Genomic DNA, 24247 nt, shown 5'->3' on the forward strand with positions numbered 1-24247 from the left:
TACATGTCCTTGAAAAATCAGTTCAGACATCAGCTCCACCAGAAGCTTTTGCTGTTCAGGTGCTTCTTCTGTATGTGCTCAGAATGCTCTGTCACAATTCCCACAGAGCAGTGTGCTGTATTATTGTGGTCCTGCTAGACCATGAGGTTTTGGAGGGAAGGAGTCTTTATGAGGCTTTATCTCTGCTCTGCTATACTGGAGTTTCTCAACCTTGGCACACTTGACATTGGGGCTAGATGAGTCTTTGTTGTGAGAGGCTGGCCTGTGCATGGTAGGATATTTAGCAGCATCCCTGGCTTCTACCCACTAGATGCCAGTAGTGCTGCCAGTACCTGATTCCCCTTCCCCCAAGATGCAAGAACCACAGAATCTCCAGACACTGTCTGATATTTCCTGGGAGAACAAAACCATCCCTCATTGAGAATCACTGTCCTATATCTGGTGTAGTGCCTGGTATTCATTAAACAAATATTTACTGAATATATACTACTTGTCAGGCCTTGTGCCAGGCACAGATAATACAACTGTGACCCAAACGCTTGCCCCTGCCTATAATCTGCAGGAATCAGGAAGTAAACATACATGATTATGATTGTAATGATAACCATAGTTCTATGAAAGTTGAGAGAGACTTGTGTATTTTGTTCATTTTTATATCTCTCAGCTCTGAGGACAGTACCTGGTACATCATAAGAACTCAATAAATATTTGTTGATGAAACATATTAGCTAAAATTTACAGAGTACTTATAATGAACCAGAAACTATTCTAAATCCTTTGTGTATATTAAATTAATTTAGCTCCATAATGAAACTATGATATTCTATTATCATACTCATTTACAGATAAGGAAACTAAAACATACAAATTTTAAGTAACTTAGCAATGATCATGTAATGAGTGCAAGGTAGAGCCATGACTTGAACTCAGGCAGCCTGGTTCCAGAATCCAAGCTCAAGTGCCCCACATGTTCCTGCCAAGGATGACAAACATTGATGGAACCTTCCTTTGGACTGGCATAACAACAACACAATAAGTTGTTTCTTTTATCTCATCCTTAGCACCATTTTATTTGAGAAAATGTAAAGCACAGAAAGGCTAAGTAACCTGAATTCTCCCATAAATGGTAAGTGCCTAGACTGTTTTTTTTTTGTGTTCCATCTGACCATAGGGACCTGTGCCCTTGACCACCATGCTATACTGCCCCAAATATGGAAGCATAATAAATAATGATTAGATGACTGAATGAGGAATGGTCTACATGCTTTCTGCATCCCCCACACCACCAAGCAGAGAAACTAACATAGATGATGCCCCCCCACACGATTTTTTTAAATGATAGCAGTGAAGTATAAGGAATGGGACACTCAGTTAGGGATCAGATCTGACTTGTCCTCCTGATTCTGCCTTTGAGTTGCTGTGTGACCTTGAAGACTTCATTTCCACACAACCAGGTCCCCATTTAGTTATCTAAAATGAGAGGTTTTGGATTTCCTGAGTTCCCTTCAGCTCTTTTGCTGATTCTAGTAGCCATAGTCCTGAGTGAACCTGGAGAGCTCTCTTTCCAATCACAGACAAACCAGGTAAAGCTCCTCCCCTGACTGTCTTGATTGGTTTGCTCACCTCCTGTGCAGGTGCTGTTTTGGTTGCCTGGTAACACAGTGATAGAGACTGCCAGTTCCCAGAGGAGAAATTAATGAATGAGCAGAGATATTCACACTAGGAGCAGTGGCTATAGCCAGAGCAGCACATTGCAGATTTCATAACTCCACCTGTCTGGAATGGGCTTTTCACATAATGCTGATACAGCAGCCTAATGGGGATTCTGGAGGTGGCAAAAATCCTAATGCACAATCCTATTTCCCCATAAGGAGGTGACTCTATCACAAAAATTACAAGCACAGAAGTGTGTTTTAGTATCACTAATAAAAAATCTCCCTCTGCTCTCTTCCATGTAAAAGACTACTGTTTCTTGTGTTCCATCCTGCCTTTAAATCCAGGTTACTGGACAGGTCATATAAATTGGAATTGATCACCATGATCACTCTGAAAAACAGGCAGAACAGAAATTCAACAGATAGGGAAGTCTTTTAAAAAGTTCAGAGCAATGAACAGAAATAATGTAGACCTGGGTTCAATTCCTGGCTTTGCCACTTATGAACGGTGCAACTTTGAGTTAGTTTCTCCATCTGTAAATTGGGGGTAATATATCTATCTCAAAGTGTCACTGAGAGAACTAGGTAAGGTAGTAGAAGCTGAAGCACTAGTCCAGATGCTGGAGTATACATGCACAATTTTTATCATTATTATTGTTAGTGTTTAGGGTCACACACCACTTAAATGACAAAATTGGGATTTGAATACAGGTCTCTAGTAGGGCCAAGGCCAACTTTTGTCATTATTTCATTCCTTCTATGAAAGGAAAAGCCATAACCATGCGTTTTTTCGACAAATACTTACAAGCCACTATGTGATGGTGTTGAAAATGATACTAACTCTTACACAGCAGTTTTTAGACCAAGCAGTGCTTTTGCATGCATCCTCTCACTTAATATAATGGTCACTTCTCTGATGTCTGGATGGAGATCATTCTGGACAAAGCAATTGTCTGCCTCTGGAAGTTAAACTCTCCTCTTTCCCCAGGAGCTTGAAAGCCAGGAGAAGCCTCATCCCCCAGTGCAATGGAGCCAGCCCAAGGGCATGCTGGCAAAAGCCACTGAATTGTGTGCTTAGGTTCCTGATCCTTTATGTATGAGTATGTGATCTTAACAAGTTCATTTACCACTGTAGGCCTTAGTTTTCAAATCTGTAAAATGGGAATCATGTATATGCGTATCTCTCAGAGTTGTTGGGATAATTCAATAAGCATATGACTGCAGAATGCTTAGTACAGTACCTCCTTGGCAGCTGCCACCATGAGGATGACAATCGGCATGATTCTTATGATTCTTCCAGAGGCCTGCCTGCAATATGGGTACCTACCAGGGAAGGTGGGCCTAAGTGAAATACTACAGTCAGCCCATAATCTCTAGGGGTCATAGGAAAAAGAAGAAAGTGAAAGAGGAAGGGGCGAAAGGAACACTTTTTACTGTCTTCGTAGCTGGCTCCAAGAGGGTAGGGTCAGAGGCAGGTGCCAGACTTGATTGATACTGTTGCAAAATCCATGGTCCATTAAAACACTTGTAGCCTGGGGGCACCTGGGTGGCTTAGTCCGTTGAGCATATGCCTTCAGCTTGGGTAATGATCTCAGGGTCCCGGGATCCAGCCCTGCACTGGGTTCCCTGCTGTGCAGGGAGCCTGCTTCTCCCTTCTCTCTGTTCCTCCCCCTTCTCGTGCATGTTCTCTCTCTCAAATAAATAAATAAAATCTTAAAGGAAAAAATAAAAATAAAATACTTGTAGTCTGGGACAAATAAGAAGCTAGTGGTGCTTAATGTTAGGCTCCACTCCTCTGGGTTGCAGTCTCTTGTAACTCAGGGATCAAGGGATCTGCTCATTGTTTGAACTCTAAATGATGAGATCTATGTTGTTCTTTTTGGAGAAATCTTGGATTTGATCATTTCAATGCAAGTAAAATGGGAGCACTTGAAGACCACTTATTATGTGCCAGGGACTGCCCTAATTTTCTATGTTTTAATAAATTTCACCCTCCTGCGACTCCTGAATGTAAATTTATCACCCTCTCTGTGTAGATAAGGATCCCAGGCAAACAGCTTGCCCAGAGTCAAAATCTAAGAAGTAGCAGAGCAAGGATTCAAACAGTCTAGTGCCAACTTTCATGTTCTGAACAGCTACAGTTACTGGCTCTCCATGTTGTCAAAGGAAAAAGAATCCATTCTCTGTCTTGCCTGGTTATTCCTCTGGTGATTGAGCTTGTCTGAAATGGCGGGGGTCTATATAGAGGCCAACCTATGTAGAGTTATTATTCTGTGGGGTTTAGGAAGGAAGAAAAATGATGTGGAAGGGGTAGGTTTTGTTATGTCTCTGTGCTGACAGACTCCAGACACTCAAAGTGGTGGAAACGGACAGCAAGCAAGGAGATTTTAAATTTTTTTAAAGATTTTTATTTATTTATTCATAGACACACAGAAAGAGAGGCAGAGACACAGGCAGAGGGAGAAGCAGGCTCCATGCAGGGAGCCTGACATGGGACCGATCCGGGGTCTCCAGGATCACACCCCAGGCTGCAGGTGGCGCTAAACCGCTGTGCCACAGGGGCTGCCGCAAGGAGATTTTAATACAAAGAAGAAAAAAAAAAAAAAGTGGGTTTCCCAATCCCATGCTAGTCCTAAATCAAATGCAACTCTACTGAAGTTTTGGTAATGGCCAGGCTCCTTGGTTAAGCTTCACAATAGTCCTGCAAAGCTGATTATATTACCTTATTTTATAGCTGAAGCACCCAAAGCTTGGAGAAGTAAAGACACTAGCCTGAGACCTTAAGCCAGACAAGAAGCATGGGTCTGGGACTCAAAATCAGCTCAGCAGTGCTCAACCTTGATTATACAATGGTATCACTTGGGATGCTGACAAAATACATACCTACTGGTGAGAATATATACCAAAATATAAACCAGTGATGTGAATTGCTGTCTAGGTGTCTTCATGGCCCATCCTGCAGGAGCTGGTCTTCTTTCTGCCTCAATACAGCTGCTTCCCAGTGAGTCGTGAAGGCAGATGTATTAGAACATTACCTTGAAAGTGACTTGATCAGCTAAAACGTTCAAGCACCCTTAATTACAAAGGAACACCCACTGACATCTGCCTCCCCTTAAGGGGGACTCCAAGGATTTGGAAACTTATTTTTCTGGTTGCCATGACAATCTTTTGCAACGTCAGCAAAAATGCTCTGTGTTACAAACAGGCAACCATAAAACCACTCAAAATCTTTAGCTCAGAATTTGTCTCAGTTCCAGACCATGCCATGCCCCCTCTGAGCCTTTACCTAGACTCTAGAAAAGAACTGTAGATATTAAGACCTTCTAAACACTCCTCACATTTTACTAGGGGTAAGAGATGAAGGGAACTGCCTCACGTCAGGGAGTAAATTAATGTTTTCAGATTTTCTTTTATTCTATACCTCACTTCCTCATCTTTCTAAGACATTTTTTAATCTAAAGATAAAATAGGTGAAATTGAAAAGTTCTCTCACGTTTATCTTTCTTTTTTTATAAATCAAATTTATTTTTTATGCTTTTTAATTAATTTACTTTAAAACAAAAATTGTATCTATTTAAGGCATACAACATGATTATCTGCATATACATAGTGAGACGATTACTATGTCAACCCTCTTTGGATAGGCTCCAGAGGCTTTATACTCCTGTAGGTGATAAGATTTTACATTTTAACTTTCAGAGGCTTATTTGCATTTGTACCCTCAATCAATCTTTAATTATAGCAATTCATCTTTGTGCAGATTTAGGCACCATGAAAGGTAGAGAGGATGATACACTGGAAAATCTTTCTTGTCATCTTAAAAATCTCGCCATTGGCCGCCTTAGTAGTAAAGTGTCTAACTCTTGGTTTTGGTTTAGGTCATGATCTCAGAGCCATGAGATCTAGACCCACCTCAGGCTTGAGCTCTGTGCAGGGTCGGGATTTTCTCTCTCTCTCTCTCTCCCTCTCCCCCCTCCCCCTAGCCTCGCTCATGCACGCACATGTCTGTACGCTCTTATAAATAAATAGAATCTTTAAAAAAAATCTTCCTATGGTTGGATAACAAAATTAACTCTGCCCTTTTTGGCAAGTATGAACAAGCCATAGCTGAATAGGTGTTCCAATAGAGTGGAACTTTCCTGACTTGGGACCTGGGTTCCACCTGCACTCTGTCACTCACTAGCTCTGTTACACGATATCAAGCTGTGTGCGTTAAAGGCACACATGGCCTTCATTGTCAGACAGCATTTTGAGTTCTCACCTCAACTTTGTGCTAAGTGACTTTGGGGAAGCCTCCATTTCCCCTATGAAATGGAAATATTCTTTCCTTAACAGAGTTGTTGCTTTCTGGGTATGTAAAGCACTTATCACAGTGCCTGGTACACAATAATCAATAATCAATAAATGATAGCTATTATTACTGTAATCCATTAATACTATCTAATCTGCCTACCTCACAGGAGAGCATATGAAATGAGGGACTTCGCAAACTACAAAATTTACATGTAAAGGGGCTTATTTCTACAGTTGTTTTGTTATTATAAGGACTTGCTCACTTTTTTTAGATCAGATAAGAATAGCAGATCGGGTCCTTCTTATCAAAAATAAATAGCTTTTTAAACCACCACCACCCTGTAGGATTGGATTTCTCAACTGAGTGGTGAGACAATGTGTACACCTGTCACTGTGGGTGCATCCATATGTATGCAAATTCCTGAGCTGAATTGTTCCCCAGAGAAAGGATCCTATGATACAATATGTTTCTTTCCTTCCTGGGCCTGTCAAGATTCTTGGTTAAAAGTAAGAGAAATAATGTAGGCTGTTAACCCAAGAAGGGGATTTAGCAGAGATGGAACATTCACAAAATAAAATTGGATGGGGGATGGGATGGCATGAAGAATCAAGCTTGGGAAACAGGCAGAAATCAAAGGAATTTGGAGGTTGGCCAACAAGATTCATGACCAAGCAGTAACCACTGGCCCAGCCTCTTTTGGATGCTGAGATGCTGCTGCCATAATCAGTCTGATCAGTCTCACAGCCCATCTCTTTCTCTCCATCCTTGTCAATTTCTGAAGAGACAAAGTTCCAGGAGTGTGCATCTAATTGGCCCAACTTAGGTGACATCCCTCAAGTATTTTTGGGGACTGAGAGAAAGCAAGTCATGGAAGGATCTGGCCCTGGGAATTGCCAGGTCCTCACACAATGAAACACTTCCCCTAAAGAAATGTGGAGGTATAAATATCTTCTAGGAAGCCACCTTTGGTCAAATTATTATTTCATTGATAAAGAAGGTGCAGAGAGGTTGTTCAATGACTGTGTGTCAAGTGTTCCAGCTTCCAACCCCATATTCACTCACTCTCTTACAAAACCCAGCAATTTATAAAGTCATAAGCTCTTTCTCCATCTTTAAGCAACACTCAGGTGGGGACAAAGGGACTGACTATGGAGAGTCATTATCTGTTTTCAGATTCTTTTTATTACATAAGCTCAGCACATAAGAATAAATAATGCTGGAATGCAGCTGACCTCCAATACATGATGGGAGAATCTCATTACTGCAAAACCCTTGGCGATAAATATAGAGAACTGGCTATGATACATTGAATTTTCAACAGAAACCATTAAACACTTCTGCATCTAACTGCCTTTTCTTTTCTTACTCATAGTGCAATAAAAAATAATTTTCCATGCCATAATTTGCCTGATTTTTTCCTCTACACTTCCATCCTACTTCCTGTTTCTTCTCTTTGTTTAAAACTGATACTAGTGAAGCTTTTTGAATTTATAGACCCAGACAAGAACACCCTTTCCATTTTTTTCCCCAAGCAACTCTCCTGTGCATATTTGAAAGCCAATAGTTTTTTGTTTTTTTTTTTGAAAACTACATATAAGTCCAAACCTTAGAGTTGGGAGGTATCTTAGGGGAGCTCTTCTCTGACATCATTTCACAGGTGGGGAAATGGAAGCTTAGAAAGGATATGGCAGGTGGGTAGAGGCAGAGATGGGCCAAATACCATCAAAGACTATACTGGGTTTTTGAGTTGAGATTTCCTTGATCCTCTTATGTCCACGATTGTCATTATCTGGGTGTGAACAGAAACTTAGGAAGAATCTGAGGTATTGCCTAATACAGAGGTGGAAAGTAGTAGCCAAAGGGGCAAATCCTGCCTGTACATGGGTTTGATTTTGCTCAACATTCTTGGCTCACACAGTCCTTTAAATTTTTTTAAAGTTAATTGCCAACATGTGAAAACCTGGAGATTTAACATCATTTGGTTTTCTGACCCTTTAATAAAACTCAGACCGTCTGGCAACTCAGGGCCCCACTATATGGCAAAAATGAGTTGTTACTCAGTAACAATCTGCCCCCCTTAAGCAGGTACACACATCTCAGTATGCCACAGTCTCTACCCTGCCCTGCTCTATCACAACTTGCCAACTTCACTTGTTACATTACTGCCTGTCACCAAAGTTTGTGATTCCTGAGCTAGTCTTACTCCCTTAGTTACTACAGTTGGGTCACTCCCTCCTGTTGACTGAGGTCACTTGCTAAGGGTAATGCAGTAAATGGAGATGTTGGAAGACAAACTTCCAAGGGCTCAGTCCTTGGCTCTCCTCTCCTCTCATGATGCCTCAGGTCAGAACACTACCCCGGGGAACATCTCCAGTCCCAGACTCACATCTGTGCTTTACACTTGGGTATCCAGCCCTCACTTTGGGCAAGTTGCTTAAGCCTTTCAAGTGCCTTCATTTCCTCATCTGTGATATGGCGACAATGAGAGTACTTTTCTACTATATGATTAGTATGAGAATTATATGTACAATTGGCTAATATATGCAAAACAATTTGAAGAGAACCTGACACTGTTGTTGTTGTAAGTTGCCTCATGGGTCTTTAGAATGTGCACGGTAGAGCTTTTAATTTCCTTCTGCCTCCAGCCTGTTCCTTCCTAGTCTCCATGTCAGTAACAGCACCATTATCCCATGGATGGCTTGAGCTAAACACCTGGGAGTCATTCTTTGTTAATCTGTTTTCCTCATTCCCTAAATCCAATCATCATCAAGCCTATCCAGGATACTCTAAAAATGTATTTCAATTGGTCTCCTCTCTCCCTCTCCACTGTCAGCACCTTGGTCTAAGGTGATGTCATCCGTTGCCTGGGTTTCTGCAGATTCCTCCTGTTATGCACTGAACTATGCTCCCCCCCCCATTCACATATTGAAGCCCTAACCCACAATGGGATAGTATTTGGAGATGGGACCTTTGGAGGGTAACTAGATTTGGATGATGCCTTAGTAACTAAGGGAGTAAGACTAGCTCAGGAATCATGAACTTTGGTGACAGGCAGTAATGTAACAAGTGAAGTTGGCAAGATGTGATAGAGCAGGGCAGGGTAGAGACTGGCGTACTGAGATGTGTGTACCTGCCTAAGGGGGCAGATTGTGACTGAGTAACAACTCATTTTTGCCATACAGTGGGACCCTGAGTTGCCAGTGGGGACCTCATGATGGGGTCAGTGTCCTTATAGGTAGAGACACGACAGAACTTGCTCTCTTTATTTCTCCCTGCCCTGGAGGATACAGGGAGAAGGCAGTCATCTACAAGCCAGGAGGAGAGCTCTCAACAGAAAGAGGCCACGCTGGCACCTTGCTCTTCACCACCAGAACTGTGAGAAAATACATTTCTGGTGTTTAAGCCAACCAGCCTTCCGTATTTTGTTACGGTAGCGTGAGCAAAACACCTCCTAAACTGACCCCCTGCTTTGTCATGCTTTCTCTTCCAAAATCTATTCTCCACACAACAGCATATCTTTTAAACATGTCATGGCCCTCCCTCCCCTAAAACCCTTCTTCGGTCGCTTATTTTTGTCCTTCCAACAAGCCGAAGCTCCCCGGGGTGGCCCTCGGGGCTCTGGGGAATTCCGCCCCGGCCACCTCTCCAGCCCAGCGCACCTTGCCCTTGCTCGGCGCTCCGGGCCCTCCCGGTCTCGGTTCCGGCCGCAGAACCACGCTGCATCTGCTGCCCCCTGCCGGCCACGCTCTTCCTCCAGCCGGGGAATCCCGTTTACATTTCAACTCTCAGAACAACTCCCACCTCCCCAGGTGGCCGCAGGGAACCATCTTACTCAGAGCGTCCCTGACCCCCTTTCTTATTTAAAATCACCTTTCTCGGCCATAACAATCTGACGTGATCTTCTTCGTCTCCCTGCATTTAGCTTGCCCCCACCCAGGCCCCATGCAAGCTACAGGAGGGCGACAGACTTTGTCCTGTCCCTGTGGCACCCCGGGCGCTGGGTGCCCACCGCACTACCTGAGACGCGCGCCGACGGTGCGGCCGGGTTTCTCGGGGCGCCTCCTGAGGTCCTGGGAGGTCAGGTGCCTTTCTCAAAGCTGGCTTCCAAGGGCGCTGCACTGTTCGCGCTCCCCCAGGGGCGTCGGGACGCTAGAGAGGCAGCACCATCACCGCACTCGGCTGCCTGAGCCAGGGGAGGGAGCTCAGAGTCTGGGAGCAACTTTCCCCGCGTGGAGCGGTGAGGATCGCTGCGGGGGGAGGCGCGGGGAGGGGCGGCGGGGGCGGGGCCTCCGGGGGGCGGGGCCTCCGGGGGCGGGGCCTGGCCGCCCGAGCCAATGGGGCGGCGCGGCGCGGTGCGGCGCGGCGCGGCGGGGAGCGGCGGGGAGGCCAGGCGGCCGAGGGGAGACGCTGGAGCGCGGTGGGGCGCGGAGGCTGAGCTCGCGGGCCCGGAGCGCATCCTCAGGCGGGCGCCGCGGCCGAGCCACCCACCTCGCCACCCCCCGCCCCGGGCGCCGGCTTCCTGGCGGCTCGCACGGTAAGAGGGGCGCCGCCGCGAAGTAGACTTTGTGGGGCTACGGAAACTGGGAGCCCCCTCCTGCCCTCGGCGCCTCAGACCCGCTGCCGGCGGCGTCCTCGCGCCCGGCCGCGTCCCCCGCGCGCCGGCCCTGTGCCCGCGGGAGGCGGGCGCGCGGAGGGCGCGGGAGGGAGGCGACGAGCCGCCGCGCCGCGCGCCCTCCCGCAGCTGCCGCAGCCCGGCCGGGGCCCGACCCTGCGACCCTGCGACCTTGCGACCCACAGGTCGGCGCGCGGGAACTGCCTGGGGCCCGGGAGCCTGAGGGGCGCGGGACGGCGGCATCCGGCGGGACCCGCGCTCGGCCCGGGTCTCCGGAGACTTGAGGACCTGTTGGCCCGGGGCTCGGGGTCAGGTGTGTCGCGCTGTCGCCTCTCTGCCGCCGCCCTGAGGCGCAGGAGGTGTCCGAGCGGCTCCCGGCGGAGCTCGCCCGGAGACTGGCCCTTCGTACCGCGCCCCACGTATTTCTTTATTCAGCATTTACCCGGCTCCCCGCGTGTGTGCCAGGCGCTGTGCTGAGCCCTGAGGCGCGAAGACGGGCCTTGGAGGGGCGCCTGGGGCGGAGGGGGGCGGTGGGAGGGACAGTTACCCAACACGAGTACCGGGCGCACGAGGTGGAGAGCGAGCCCGGAGGGCTTCGGAGCGGCGGTGACCGCCGAGTGTGGACTGGAGGAGTCGGAGGGTCAGCCCCGCTGAGAGCCGGGGGGAGCGGGGATTCCAGAGAGATTTTCTTGAGCGAAGGTTAGGGAGCCGAAAAGGTCCATCTCCCATCAGGAGATCGCGTAGGACCAGGGCTTACTGTGGGTAGGAAATGGGCTGTCGGCGTGCAGGGAGGGGGCCGATCCACGCTCAGGCCTTCGAATGCCGCCTTGGACTGCCTCGGATTCTGTCCTGGGATGGGCTGCACTGGAGGAATCCCTCTGGCAGCTCTGTGGAAAATAGGTGGAGCCTGGAGCAGCGGCGAGCTGGTAAGTGTAGCTGCTGTTCAGACTTGGGAGTGAATACTCTGGGTGGGGAAGACCGTCGCAACTGCCCAGGAGCCCTGCTCCCCGGCCGCTGGGCATGCATTTGGGCCAGGGACTGTCGTCCGTGTGACACTTGCTTCTGCAACCTGGGGGCCATTTTAATATTGTTTCTGGAGGCTTGGACCTCAACCTTGCTATCAGGGATGGGCCCTGGAGGATTGGGAAGGGTACCGCTGCCCTTCTCTTTCTGTCTTACAAAGGCTCAGTCTCAACGGTGAGAGGTTGTAAAAAGCAAGGTGTCACCCGAGAGTCAGACCAGACAGTCACTTTAGCTATGTGCCTGGAGGATGTAATCAATCTTTCTGAATTTCAGTTTTCTGATTTAAAAGGAAATATAACTACCTTTATTAGGTCAGGTTCCCCGGAAAAAAAGACTCAGAGATTCTGAGGTTTGTCTGTAGGGGAACTTTGGGGGAGTAGTTTCACTGATCCAAGGTGGGTGAGGGGTGAGAAAAACAGGATTGGGCAGAGGGAGAAGTGAATCTGTGGTGCAGTGCAAAAGAGGCCTCAACTGAGGCATGGGGGGGGGGGGGGGCCAAGCCTTTGAAGCCCCATGTTGACCAGCCAGTAGATGCAGGGGTGGGGCATAACTTTGGTTGTCCCTTCAGCAAGACAGTTCCTGAAGAAGGACTCGGCCAGCACTCCTGGAGGTGGAGCATAGAAGAGTAAGGAGCCTTGGTCTTGGAGGGGGATTGAGAACTGTACCGCAGCAGCCACCTCTGCAGGGTGGCCTTGGGAAGTAAATGTAACAACTTGACAGAAATTGGTTAGCACTACATCTGGTGCAGAACAGGCATTTAAAAAGTGTTCCTTTCTCTCACCGTTAAACTTCTTGACTGTGTCTGAAAGTAGGTTGGGAAGTTAGAGCTGGATAAATAGACGTTTTAGAGGAAAGGACTTTTAACAATAATAATAGCCACAATGACTACCACTTCCCGTTATTGAGTGCCTGGTATCTATATGCATTCTCTCCTAGTTGTCTAGTAGTATTCTGTGTCAAGTATTTTTACTCTTATTTTATAGCTAACCCAGTCTTTTCCAAAACCCAACAGAGTATGTGTCCTTTTGCCATAAAATAATAGCAGTAACAACAGCAGCAATCAAAATAATGACTTGTTACACTTTATGAAGTGATTTTATTGGTGGCTTGTTAATTAATTCATTTATATATCAATTATTAATTCAACAATGTGCATTGAGTGCTTCCTAAATGGCAGGGTGCTGTCCTAGGTACTGGGAATACAGTGCAGTCTATCAGGGAAGAGACAAGACATTAAATGCTTTGATTTTTCAGGAGCAAACATTTAAGGATAGAACATCCCATTGCACAACCAGGAAGGAAGTGATAGAGAGTAATTGGCCCTTTTCCCGACTGACTTTCTCATTCTTCAGTTTTAGTATAACCTCCTCAAAAAGGCCTCCTGGACCATCCTGTGTGAGGCAGGTCCCCTCCCTTTTACTCTCCTCTCATAGTACTTGTTCATTCATTTCATTTATTTCCTCGTTAGTGGTCCTCCCCATTAGACCGAAGGCTTCAGAAGGTCACATATTGCTTTATCCTAAGATCCCAGCACAGTGATTAACACATATTTCTTGAATGAGTGAAATGAATGAGACGTCTATCTGCTTAACAAAGTGGCTAGGGGAGGTCATATTGAGGAGTGATGTTTATATTGAGATCTGAGAGATGAGAAGGACCCAACAATGCCAAGCAATGCCAAGATTAAGAGGCAGAGAGAGCAGCTTGTTCAAGGATCATGAGGTGGAGGAATGGAGCCCATTGCGATTGGGGAACAGCTTGAGATGAATTTGGAGCAGTAGACAGGTCCTTGGAAGGCCATTCTGAGCTTGGATTTTATTCACAGTGAAAGATCATTGAGGGGTTTTAAGCCTAATAATGACTTTGTCCGTCATGCCGCTTGGAGGCAAATTCCATGCTGAAAAGTGTTCAGTAAATATTGTTAGAGTTAATGGATGATCTGGTTCATGTAACTACCAAGTGAAAAACGGAGGAGGGAGAGGAATGGGTTTTTATCACAAATTAGGAGTTAGATGATAGAGAAATGTTGGTGTCTTTGCTACAGAACAGCAATGGTGTTGGAGAAAAGTAGAAGGACTAGAGTTGTATTTGGTTATAAAATGGACAAGGACTTGCTGATACATTAGGTGTTGGGAATAGAGGAAAGGGAAGAAGAATCAAGGGTAACCTGTGGGTTTATCGCTTAAGATTGGGTGGATGCCAAAAGTCCATCAACAGGTGAATGGATAAACAAAATGTAGTACATACTTAGAGTAGCATATTATTCAACCATAAAAAGGAATGAAATGCTCCTTTTACTACAATGTGAATGAACCTCAAAGACATGCTAAGTGAAAAAAGACAGATACAAAAGGTCATATGCTGTATGATTTCATTTATATAAAATGTCCAGAGTAGCTAAATCCGTAGAGACAGAAAGCAGATTGGTGTTTGCCAAGGACTTGGGGAAAAAGGGTAAATGAGGCATAACTGCTTAAAGGGTAAACAGTTTCCTTTGGGTTGATGAAAGTATTTTGAAACTAGTTAGATGTGGTGGTTGTACAACATTATGAATATACTACATGCCACTGAATTGTGCATTTTAAAATGGTTAATTTTGTGTTATATGAATTTCATCTCAATTACAAAAAAAAAAATAGATTGGGTGGTTGAGAGCACCAATAACAGAGTAGAGGAGACTGGGTAGGGAGCAGGTTGTGGAATTCACGTGCTGTCTTAGAGATACCCATGAGACATCCACATGGAGCCTAGGGGGAGGTCTGGGCTGGAGATATAAATATGAGAGTTGTCAGCACTTAGATGTCAGCCAACAAAATGGATGAGATCTAGGGAGAGACAGTGTAAAGGAGTACATCACAGCCTGGATGGTTCTTTAATTTGGCCTTCATACCTACTTATAAGGGAAGTGCTCTTGTCTTCATTATCAGATGAAGAAACCAGCCGCCTTCCCTTGGCTCCCAAATAAACTTGCCCGGGGTCACTTTGTTTATGTGCACCTTATGGCTTTCAGGGCTTTGCTGTTCCCATCTTGGCATGATGCCATTTAGAACTCTAGCAAGGGCCTTACCTCCCTTCTCCCTCTCCCTTCAATCCAGACTGAGTACTCACAAATGGCAGGCACTGTGCTGGGCATATGTTGGTGGAGAAGGTAGAAATGGCTCTAATTTTGTGGAGTTTACCCAGTAAACAAGCAGCTGCAGTCCACTGATATAGGGGACCTTAGGAGCCTGGAGCAGGGGCATCTACCCCAGGTTTGGGAGTAGGAGGAGGCTTCCTAGAGAAAATGGCAGCTAAGCTGAGATTTGCAGCAGAAGGAGAAAGATGGAGCCCTAGAAAGAGATGGTTCTCTGGAGGGCTCATGATCCCTAAAATCCTGCTATGGGAATTCAGTGTTCTCTTCATTCCCCAGTTCTTCACAGGTTACTTGCATTTTCTAACTTATTGTGAGGGTTTTCTGTATTTTCTATAGCCCTGGAGGCAATAAGCAGACAAATGGCTTAGTTTGACTTCTAGTGGGAGCTTCAGAGGGGTAGCCAGGTAGAGTGCAAACAGCCAGGTTTTCAAAGCCAGCCTCCATCTCTTGAGCAAGTGACTTATTCTCTCTGAACCGTACTTTTTATACCTATGAAATGGAGCCAATAATGTCCATTGCTTAGTGTAGGAAATAAATGAAATGATACAATAAAGTATTGGGTACATAATAAATGCTCAGAAAAACAGTATCTCTTTTATCTTTTGGAGAGGGAGATTTTCTAAATAGACCAGTAGTAGTCCTCGCACTCTATACGCTATTTAAAATACAGATACCCGTCTTCCCTCTGAGGGCTCTATGGTTCCAGATGCAGCACAGTGATCTGTATGTTTAGAAAGCAGCCCACATGATCCTGGTAAAAACAAGTCCAGGAACCAGTGGCTTTACCAAATACTTGAGTCATTGCTATGATGAACATGAAAGGGTTAAGCACCTAAAAGCAGAATTTTTCCTTCTAGGAATTATTAGCCAATGACAGTGCTGACCGATGATGTAATGGCTTTGGCTGGCGCTCCATTGGTTAAGTGTATTGTTTCTCTCCCTGCTTCAGCTGTGTGAGGAGCAAAGCTGGAGCCCAAGGGTTAATTATTCTGTGGTAGCAGATAGATCTATTTTTTTTCCATTCCTCTTCTGCTAGGGGTGAGTGTATAGCCCAGCTTAGCAGATTGTTGCCCTTCTCCTTCCAATAAACAGCTGCATCTTCCCCCTTACCTCCTCCCAAGCAGAGCACATGTCTCCGTAGTACTACAGAGGAGGAGGAGGGAGAGGGAAGAAGGAGGAGGAGGAGGAGGAGCAGCAGCAGCAGCAGCAGCAGCAGCAGCAGCAGGAGGAGGATCCTTTAGGGAGGAACCTTTCAAAGTTCCACGCGGCAGTCTCTCCTTGCCACTGGGTACGGGCACAGCCCCCGGCTGCCCTGGCCTGCAAATGTCCCCCTGGATGAATTGCTAAACTGCCACCTGCTTCTGGGCATTGTTCAACCTGTCAGGATCCTCAGAATCAGGAGGTGAGCCTAGGGTTTCGGAAGAGGGAGTGGGCCTAGCAGGGAGGAGCTCTAGACTAGAGGTCTAGAGAGAGGGAACAGCTCTAGGCTGAAGGTCAAGCTTAGGCTCCATCTGATAGCCCTGGCATGTGGTGTGAGCTTGGGCAGGACTGTTTCCCTCTTTGGGTCTGTTTGGTCAAGTGCACAGTGTGAGGCTTGGATTAGGGATATCTAAATTCTGGGAGATACTGGCCACAGTGTCTGACCAGAAGCTATAAACAAGCATGTTCTTGTTGTAGCTTTCTATCAAATGATCTCTGTAGTTGAATGCTTTGCTCTGGCAATCTTGGGCAGCAGTGGAATGTCAGGTGAGGGCTTTCTCCCTGGAGCCAGCTATCACCCAGGCCCCTCCTCATATTGTCTGGATTCTCTCTTCAATGCCCCCACTCAGCTGAGCAGCCCTTGGTAGACTCTGGGCTGAGGTTTCTCTAGAAACATCTGAATGGTCTCAGGGATTTTGATCATGTCCTTTGAGGGGAACTTTGGGGTCCTGACCCTTGAGTTATCGGTGTGCCTTAATTTGGCTTTCCTAGTTGTCCTGTGCTGGAGCTCCTAAGGTAGGAGAATTATTTTTGCATTATTGGATAGCTTAGCTGTGACAGTTTTCTTGTGTGTTTTTAGTGGGGCATAGATTATTGCCCCAGCCTGAAACTTCTCACCTTGCCCAAAGAGGTCCTAGTGTAAGCGTGTCAGCCTCAAGGTGTAAATTTAAAAAAGTAGAAATGGGGTGGAGTGGGGTGAGAAGACGGTGGCTAAATAACTGGAAAAGGCTGATGATAAAAAACTCTGACCTTCATTTCATTGTAATTCAAGAAAGCCTGCATTTTACAGATAGGCTCTGATGCTACTTTCCTCTTGCAACACTCCAAACAATACAGAAATGAAAGTTCTGTTATTTTTATTTTTCGGAATTTAGTTATGTGTGGGGAGTTACCACTTTCCTTGGGGAGAGTAGAGACTTCAAAGTGTTCTGTGTCTTGTATAACCCTTGGTACCAGCTGCCCTGTGTTCTGGGTCAGGCTTTGCTGCTGAAGAACATATGGGCCCTTGGGCAAGTCGCTGTGTCTCTTGGAGCCTTGTTTTCTGCATTTGTCAATCACAGGGTCAGGAGGGAGTTGGACTGACTTTTAGAACCCTTATAGCTCTGGCTGTCTGTGCTTTGGATCACAAAAAGCCTTTGTGATCTGAGGCTGTTGATGAAGTGGGTTGGATAGGTAAAGAATCTTTGAATAAAGGAACATGCAGCATGGGTCCTGTAAGTGTAGGGCTGTACACATGTTTTAACTCATTTCACTCCCTCAGTAGCACTGGGAGTAGATGGAATTAACCTCACTCTACAGATAAGAAATTACTCAAGATCATCATACAGTAAACGCTGAGACTGGTATTTGTGCAGGTGACCATACTGGGATGGTGGCATGTCTTAGGATAATGAAAGGGCTGGAGCTGGAATCCTTACCTACCTTTGCTTCCATGCATGCTCTTCTTTCTACTATAAAGCAAGTACTGATTTTAAGATTGACTAGTCTGGCCAGATTAATGTGGACTATCCAGTTTAATATCTGGGACAGCAGAAAATTAGGGGACCCTGGGTCTGGAGGTGAATCCTTTGGACAAGGCTCTCAATTTATAGCTGAGAAAAATGGAGGTCCAGAGAAGTTAGGTGACTTATTCTCTGTCACTCAGTGAGTCAATAGATGGCAGGGATGGAGACCAAGACTCATTCACTTAGGTCTTTGAAGGTGTATTGTTATTAATGAGTTTTTTTTTTTTTAAATCTTTATCTGAGAAATTTGGCATCATTTGAATTTAGCTATTCTCACCTTTGTGTATTCTCACCAGAATTTGTGAGATTTGTGTATTTGGCTCCTTTGAAGTGCCAAAGGGTTGAGGTAAGAATCATTGAACATTTTACCTGCGCTTGGCATTGTGGCAGGTGTCTGAAACATGAAAGAAGAGTGGTAAGCAAGCTGAGTATGAGATGTGGCCAGTTTCCTTCAGGAGCCTCACAAATGCAAGCTGTATTTCATGAGAGTCTAACTCACAGGTCAGCAATCCTTCTTATTTTTTTTTTTAAGATTTATTTATTCATGAGAGACACACAGAAAGGGAGAGACACAGGAAGAGGGAGAAACAGGCTCCATGCAGGGAGCCCGATGCGGGACTCGATCCCGGATCCTGGGATCATGTCCTGAGCCAAGGCAGACTTGAGCTCAACCGGTGAGCCACCCAGACATCCCAGCAATCCTTCTTAGTGGATGAACTGGGTGGGACTCTGACCCCTTTTCTTGGTAATGGCTGGCACCTAATTTATACCACTACAGGAATATTTGCCACATGACATGTGGTCTCTGTTCTTTGTCTTTCCAACTAAGCTGCATGTTTCCCAAAATGTGGAATTTAATCAGTGGGGCTGCCTAATGGGGAGGTAGATGTCAATGTCTTGGATATGCAGAGATGTACACTCAGAAATAAAAAGCTATCAAATGATTATTAAGGGCAGCCCTGGTGGTGCAGCGGTTTAGCGCCACCTGCAGCCCAGGGCGTGATCCTGGAGACCCTGGATCCAGTCCCATGTCAGGCTCTCTGCGTGGAGCCTGCTTCTCCCTCCGCCTGTATCTCTGCCTCTCTCTCTGTGTCTCTGTGAATAAATAAATAAAATATTTTTAAAAAATGATTATTAAAAAGAGCAATGCAGATACTTGACTCCTTCCTTGATCAATGTAATGAAAGAGTCATCTTGGAGCAATGTGAAGAAGAAGAGGCGAGAGCAACCCCTGGATCAGCCAAAGCCCGTGCACCACTGCATCCCCACGTACAGTGCTTATGCCCTGCCGCTGTCACCACCATGCCCAAAAGAAAGGCTGAAGGAGATGCTAAAGGAAATAAAGCCAAGGTGAAGGATGAGCCACAGAGAAGATCTGCAAGGTTATCTGCTAAACCTGCTCCTCCAAAGCCAGAGCGCAAGCTTAAAAAGGCCCCCGCAAAAAGGGAGAGAAGGTACACAAAGGGAAAAAAGGGGAAAGATAATGCTGGCAAGGATGGAAATAACCCTGCAGGAAATGGAGATGCCAAAACAGACCAGGCACAGAAAGCTGAAGGTGGTGGAGATGCCAAGTGAAGTGTGTGCATTTTTGGTAACTATGTACTTCTGGTGACTATACAGTTTGAAATACTAATTTTTTATCAAGCTTCATAAAAATACAGAGAAAGAATCATCTTAATACCATGCTTCAAATATCCTAATGATTATTACAGGAGAGAGGAATTATAAGTTTTCTGCAGGGCTGAAGGGCAAAGCTAGCAGCAATGGGTGGAAGTTGGAGGGGAGCAGGTAGCAGATAAATAGAGGGAGAGTATACTGATGGTGGAGGCTGTCCAGTGGGTAAGTCCACCTTCTACACCTTTGTCATCAAGATGTCATGTGCAAACTAGTGTGTAAAACACTGATTTAGAATAAGAGAAGTAGCAACACAAAGTCTATATGCAGTTGTTTGGGTCTTTCTACTGCTTTGTCTTTAAAGTAATTATAAAATTCCTCACCTGCATGGGGTAGGGGATGGAGAATTTTTAAGTGTCCTTGCTTGCTTGTAGTTATAATGCTATTCTGTTCAGATAAACAGTCTTTAATACCATTAAATGTGTTTAACAGTTTTTTTTAATGATAATGAAAATTAAGTGAAATAATATGTGTAGAAACCTTGAGCCTGGGAACTGTTACAGAGTAGATGCTCAGTATAATTTTACTGAAAAGAAATCAGCAACTTGCTTTGCATACTTATCTATGCTGGTCTTTGAAAAGTTTTAGAGAAGAGCCTGGCCACCTGTGTCCAGGCTGGCATTTCCTATTTGAGTTTGGCATGTCCTGTTTGGCTCCTCTGCATAGTGTTCACCCTCTTACCTCTGAATACTGCTTCTAAAATCCAAAGTAAAAAAAAGAGTTTGAAAGCTTCATAGACCTGAGTTCAAAGCACTAGTTCAAAACATTACCTCGTATATCATTTTCTGGCATTGGCCATGTTACTTAACCTCTCCGTGTTTTTTTTTACTTATGAAAATGGGATCAGTATACCTCACCTTGAGGGTAGATGGAGGCTTAAATGAGAACCTTTAAAGAGTGCCTGAACATATATAGAGTAGGTGTTCTGTAAATGGCTAATTTATTTGTTCTCCACCGAAAGATATTACAGAGACGTGGTTTTTTTCCCCTTCAATCTTACCTCAAACTTCTTTGCCCACATTAGTAGTATTTCTGGATAGTTTTGTATAAATTTTCAGGAAACCTCATGTGACATTATTTTTAGAATGCATTTGCTTGCAGCCTTATTCCCTCCTCACTCACCTTCATGGCTGTCACCTAACTAAGCACTCAGAAGGGAAATGTTGTGTTTAATCCAGTTGCAAAACTCTAGTAACTGATTTAAATATTCTGGTCTGGAATGCTCTTTACTCAGGGGCCAACTGAGCAGGTAATTTGAGGGGTGCTCCCCTCATAGCTCCAAGTTCAAAGCATTGGGGAATTTCATCATTGAATTTTCATCCCTTGGGTTTATGTATTTATCCATTTAACAAATATTTATTGAGTTCTTATACTGTGATAGGCAGTGTGCTAGGTACTGGGATCAATGAACATACAGACAAGATGTTATATTCTGATGGGGGAATGGAAAATAACTACAAAACAATTAAATTATAGGATGTCAGTGGCAAGGGCCATGAAGAAAAATAAAACAGTGTAAGGGTATAGGAAGAAGGCCATATAGAAAAATCCATTAAAAGTCTCTGAGGAAAGAAGAGAAAATGAGTGAAAATATCAGTGAGGATGACAGAACATCAGAGACTCCTAACTCTGGGAAATGAACAAGGGATAGTGAAAGGGGAGGTGGGCGGGGGATGGAGTGACTGGGTGACGGGCACTGAGGGGGGCACTTGACGGGATGAGCATTGGGTGATATGCTATATGTTGGCAAATTGAGCTCCAATAAAAAATAAATAAATTTAAACAAACAAAAAAGGTCTCTGAGGAGTTGCTATTTCAGCAGAGGGAAAGTTTGAGAAGGTATAACTAGAAAAGTACCCAAAACCAGGTCTGGTAGGGACTCATGGGCTGTAGAGAGAGGTTTGCATTCTACTTTTCCCCAGAGGCTTTGAGCAGGGAGGTTACATGGTTTGACTTATTCTTTTGGGTTTTTTTTAATTGCCATATAGAAATTTGACGTTGTTTTGGTGTAGATTCATGGAAGTACCAATACCAACATCACAGTGAGGACACAGAACAGTTTCATCACCCAGAAACTTCCTCCTAATGTCCCTTTGTAGTCACAAACTCCCCGTCTCTGACATTTGGCAACTACAGCTCTACTTTCCATCATGACCATTTTGTCTTTCTGAGGATTGTGAGGTCAGGGAAATCATACCATATATAACCTTCTGAGGCTGCTTCATTCCCTGAGCACAATGCCTTAGAGATTCATCCATGTTGTTGTGGGTGTCAATAGTTTGTTCGTTTTTGCTGGATAAATATTGTGTGGTTGTACCACAGTTTGTCTATTCATTTACCCTTGAAGGACAATTGGGTTGTTTCCAGGTTTGGGCAGTTATGAATAGAGCTGCTATAAACATTTGTGCTCAGGTTTTTGTATGAACACACATTTTTGGATCTCTAGGATAAACACCCAACTGTTGGATCGCTGGGACATAACAAAAAATTTGCACTTGATTTGTTAAGAAACTGCCAAACCGTTTCCAGTGTGGCTTTACCATTTTGCATTCCCATCAGCGATGTGTAAAAGCTCCACTTACTCTGCATTCTTTTTTTTTTTTTTTTTTACTTATTCCTGAGAGATGCAAAGAGAGAGGCAGAGGGAGAAGCAGGGTCCATGCAAGGAGCCTGATACGGGACTCAGTCCTGGGACTCTAAGGATCATGCCCCGAGCCAAAGGCAGATGCTCAACCACTGAGCCACCCAGGTGTCCCGTACTCTGCATTCTTGTCAGCACTTGTCATTGTCAGCATTTTTCATTTTAGCCATTCTAATAGTTTATTATTTCTTTCCATGGTTTTAATTTGCATTTACCTAGTAGCCAATGATATTGAATATCTTTTCACATGTTTATTTGCCATCCTTATATCCTTTTTAGTGAGGTTCTGTTCAAGTCTGTTACCCATTTTTTAAATTGCTGTTGTGTTTCTTACTATTTGGTTTGGAGTATTCTTTATATCTTGTGGATATCAGTGCTTTCTTGAATATGTGTTCTGTAAATTGTTAACTTGTTTTTAAGGAATCATTCTGGATTCTGTGTGGGAGGGATGCTGTAGTGAGGAGGGGTGGAAGCAGAAGGATCAGCAGCAGATTATTGTAGTAGTCCATGGGGAAAGATGATGGCAATTTGGATTAAAGTCATTTGGATGTAAGAGGTGAGAAGAGGTAAAAATCAAATAAACTTTTGAAAGTAAAGCCATCTGAACTTGATGATGGGTAGAATGTGAAATGTGAAGGAAAAGAGATGTCAAGAATGGCTATAGTGATGGAAGGGCTGAGAATTTAAATATAACTCAGGTATGGTATCTGCCCTTAAGAAGCTCTCAGACTGGGGATCCCTGGGTGGCGCAGTGGTTTGGCGCCTGCCTTTGGCCCAGGGCGCGATCCTGGAGACCCGGGATCGAATCCCACGTCGGGCTCCCGGTGCATGGAGCCTGCTTCTCCCTCTGCCTGTGTCTCTGCCTCTCTCTCTCTCTGTGTGTGACTATCATAAATAAATAAAGAAAAAAAATATTAAAAAAAAAGAAGCTCTCAGACTAGTAAAAGGAGACTTACGGTAAGCAGTTTACAGAATACAACCGAGTGTGCTCAGAGAGATCATGTGAAAAGAACTAGGATATTGCAGGTGATGGAAAATTTACTAAGGGTAATATTTGTGAGGCCAGCTCTCTGGACAGCCACTCTCAGACTTCAGTGTCTGTAAGAATCAGGTGAGAAGTTTATTAGAAATGAGCTGGTTAGGCTCCTGCCCCAAAAGTAAGAAGCCTGTGGTTAGCAACACCACAGATCATTCTGTGTAGGGGATTGGTTGACCATTATGAGAAACCTTTGGGGGAACTAGGAGGACTTCAGACAAGTGATGCCAGAGTTTCAATGTTCAGTGGGAATTATGACTTGAAGGAAGCTGTGGAGAGGGCAGCCAGGCATGGGTTAGCTTTTGTGGGAAGAGAAAGAGTAAAGGCTTGGAAGAATGATAGAGACTGGCTGGATCCTAGAGTAGTATAGTATAGGTGGGGTGATGATGACTATTGACCAGAGAGCATGTGTCTGGGAGTTAGTGATGAATCATGGAAATTCCTGTGCTCAATGAGTCTAAAGTTGTTGCCACCACCCAGCAGCTGCCCAGGTACTAACAAGAGGCCTGCCATAGTGAAAGGTATCTGGCAGTCCAGTGCTGGGTGTGCAGAGTGACTGTCTTGTGACCAAGTGCCTTTGAGGAGAGAATGAGCCAGCTGGGGGTACTGTGTGTAGAGATTTGCAGAAGGATGCCCTGTCTCTAGGACCACACTGGGTCTTCTTTGAAGCTTACAGACTCTGTATCTCCTGTTCACACATGATCTTGCCAACTTACCAAGGTTGTTGAGCCCCATCTTCCTGTAGCATGACTACTACTCACTGTGTGTCAAGCATAGTTCAAAACACTTTACACGGATTAACCCATTTAATTCTCCCAACAAGCCTGTGGATGAGATAGAATGGCTATTTCTGTTTTATGATGAACAACTGAGGCACTGAAATATGAATGACTGGCTCTAGGGTGCAGTGCTACAGAGTAGAAGAGCTGGCATTATTAAGCAAGTAGTTTTGACTTCAGAGCCCATGGTTTTAACTGTTATGTCACATACGCCCTCTGGGGGCATCTGTAGAGGGTGAGAGGCTGGAGAAGCCTGAGTGGCAGCAGTAACACATGCGCTGTGCTTACAGTAGCCCAGTCCTTGGGCGACATTTGTGGGGTTTTCCCTGCAGGTACTATTTCAGTAATACACTATTATGTCAGAAGTTTTCTTCTTTGATTTTAGCTTTTGGGTTAAAACTTACTGTTTTTATTCT

At 45.0% G+C, this 24247-nt stretch overlaps 1 protein-coding gene, 1 long non-coding RNA gene and 1 pseudogene across 7 annotated transcripts in view; 2 read left to right on the forward strand and 1 right to left on the reverse strand.

The window, feature by feature from the left end:
* LOC112929068 (uncharacterized) overlaps nt 1–10212 on the reverse strand; it is an 86233-nt gene extending 76021 nt beyond the window's left edge. Inside the window, exon 1 of one of the 2 annotated variants that reach the window (XR_003236864.2) lies at nt 9967–10212. This is a non-coding gene — a long non-coding RNA (uncharacterized lncRNA). The remainder of the gene's footprint in view (nt 1–9966) is intronic. The other variant, XR_003236860.2, reaches the window with a different exon arrangement.
* Nucleotides 10213–10328: 116 nt separating this feature from the next.
* Nucleotides 10329–24247, forward strand: part of SYN3 (synapsin III) — a 454689-nt gene continuing 440770 nt past the window's right edge. Inside the window, exon 1 of one of the 5 annotated variants that reach the window (XM_072741870.1) lies at nt 10329–10483. The gene's annotated coding sequence lies outside the window, so the exon portion shown is untranslated. Of the gene's footprint in view, nt 10484–10926; nt 11488–15634; nt 16120–24247 lie in introns of those variants that run through there. The other 4 variants (XM_072741871.1, XM_072741873.1, XM_072741872.1 and 1 more) reach the window with 4 other exon arrangements.
* On the forward strand, nt 19004–19276 carry LOC112929066 (non-histone chromosomal protein HMG-17 pseudogene; annotated as a pseudogene).

The sequence above is a fragment of the Vulpes vulpes genome, chromosome 16, assembly GCF_048418805.1.
Source record: "Vulpes vulpes isolate BD-2025 chromosome 16, VulVul3, whole genome shotgun sequence".
In the NCBI taxonomy this organism is placed as follows: domain Eukaryota; kingdom Metazoa; phylum Chordata; class Mammalia; order Carnivora; family Canidae; genus Vulpes; species Vulpes vulpes.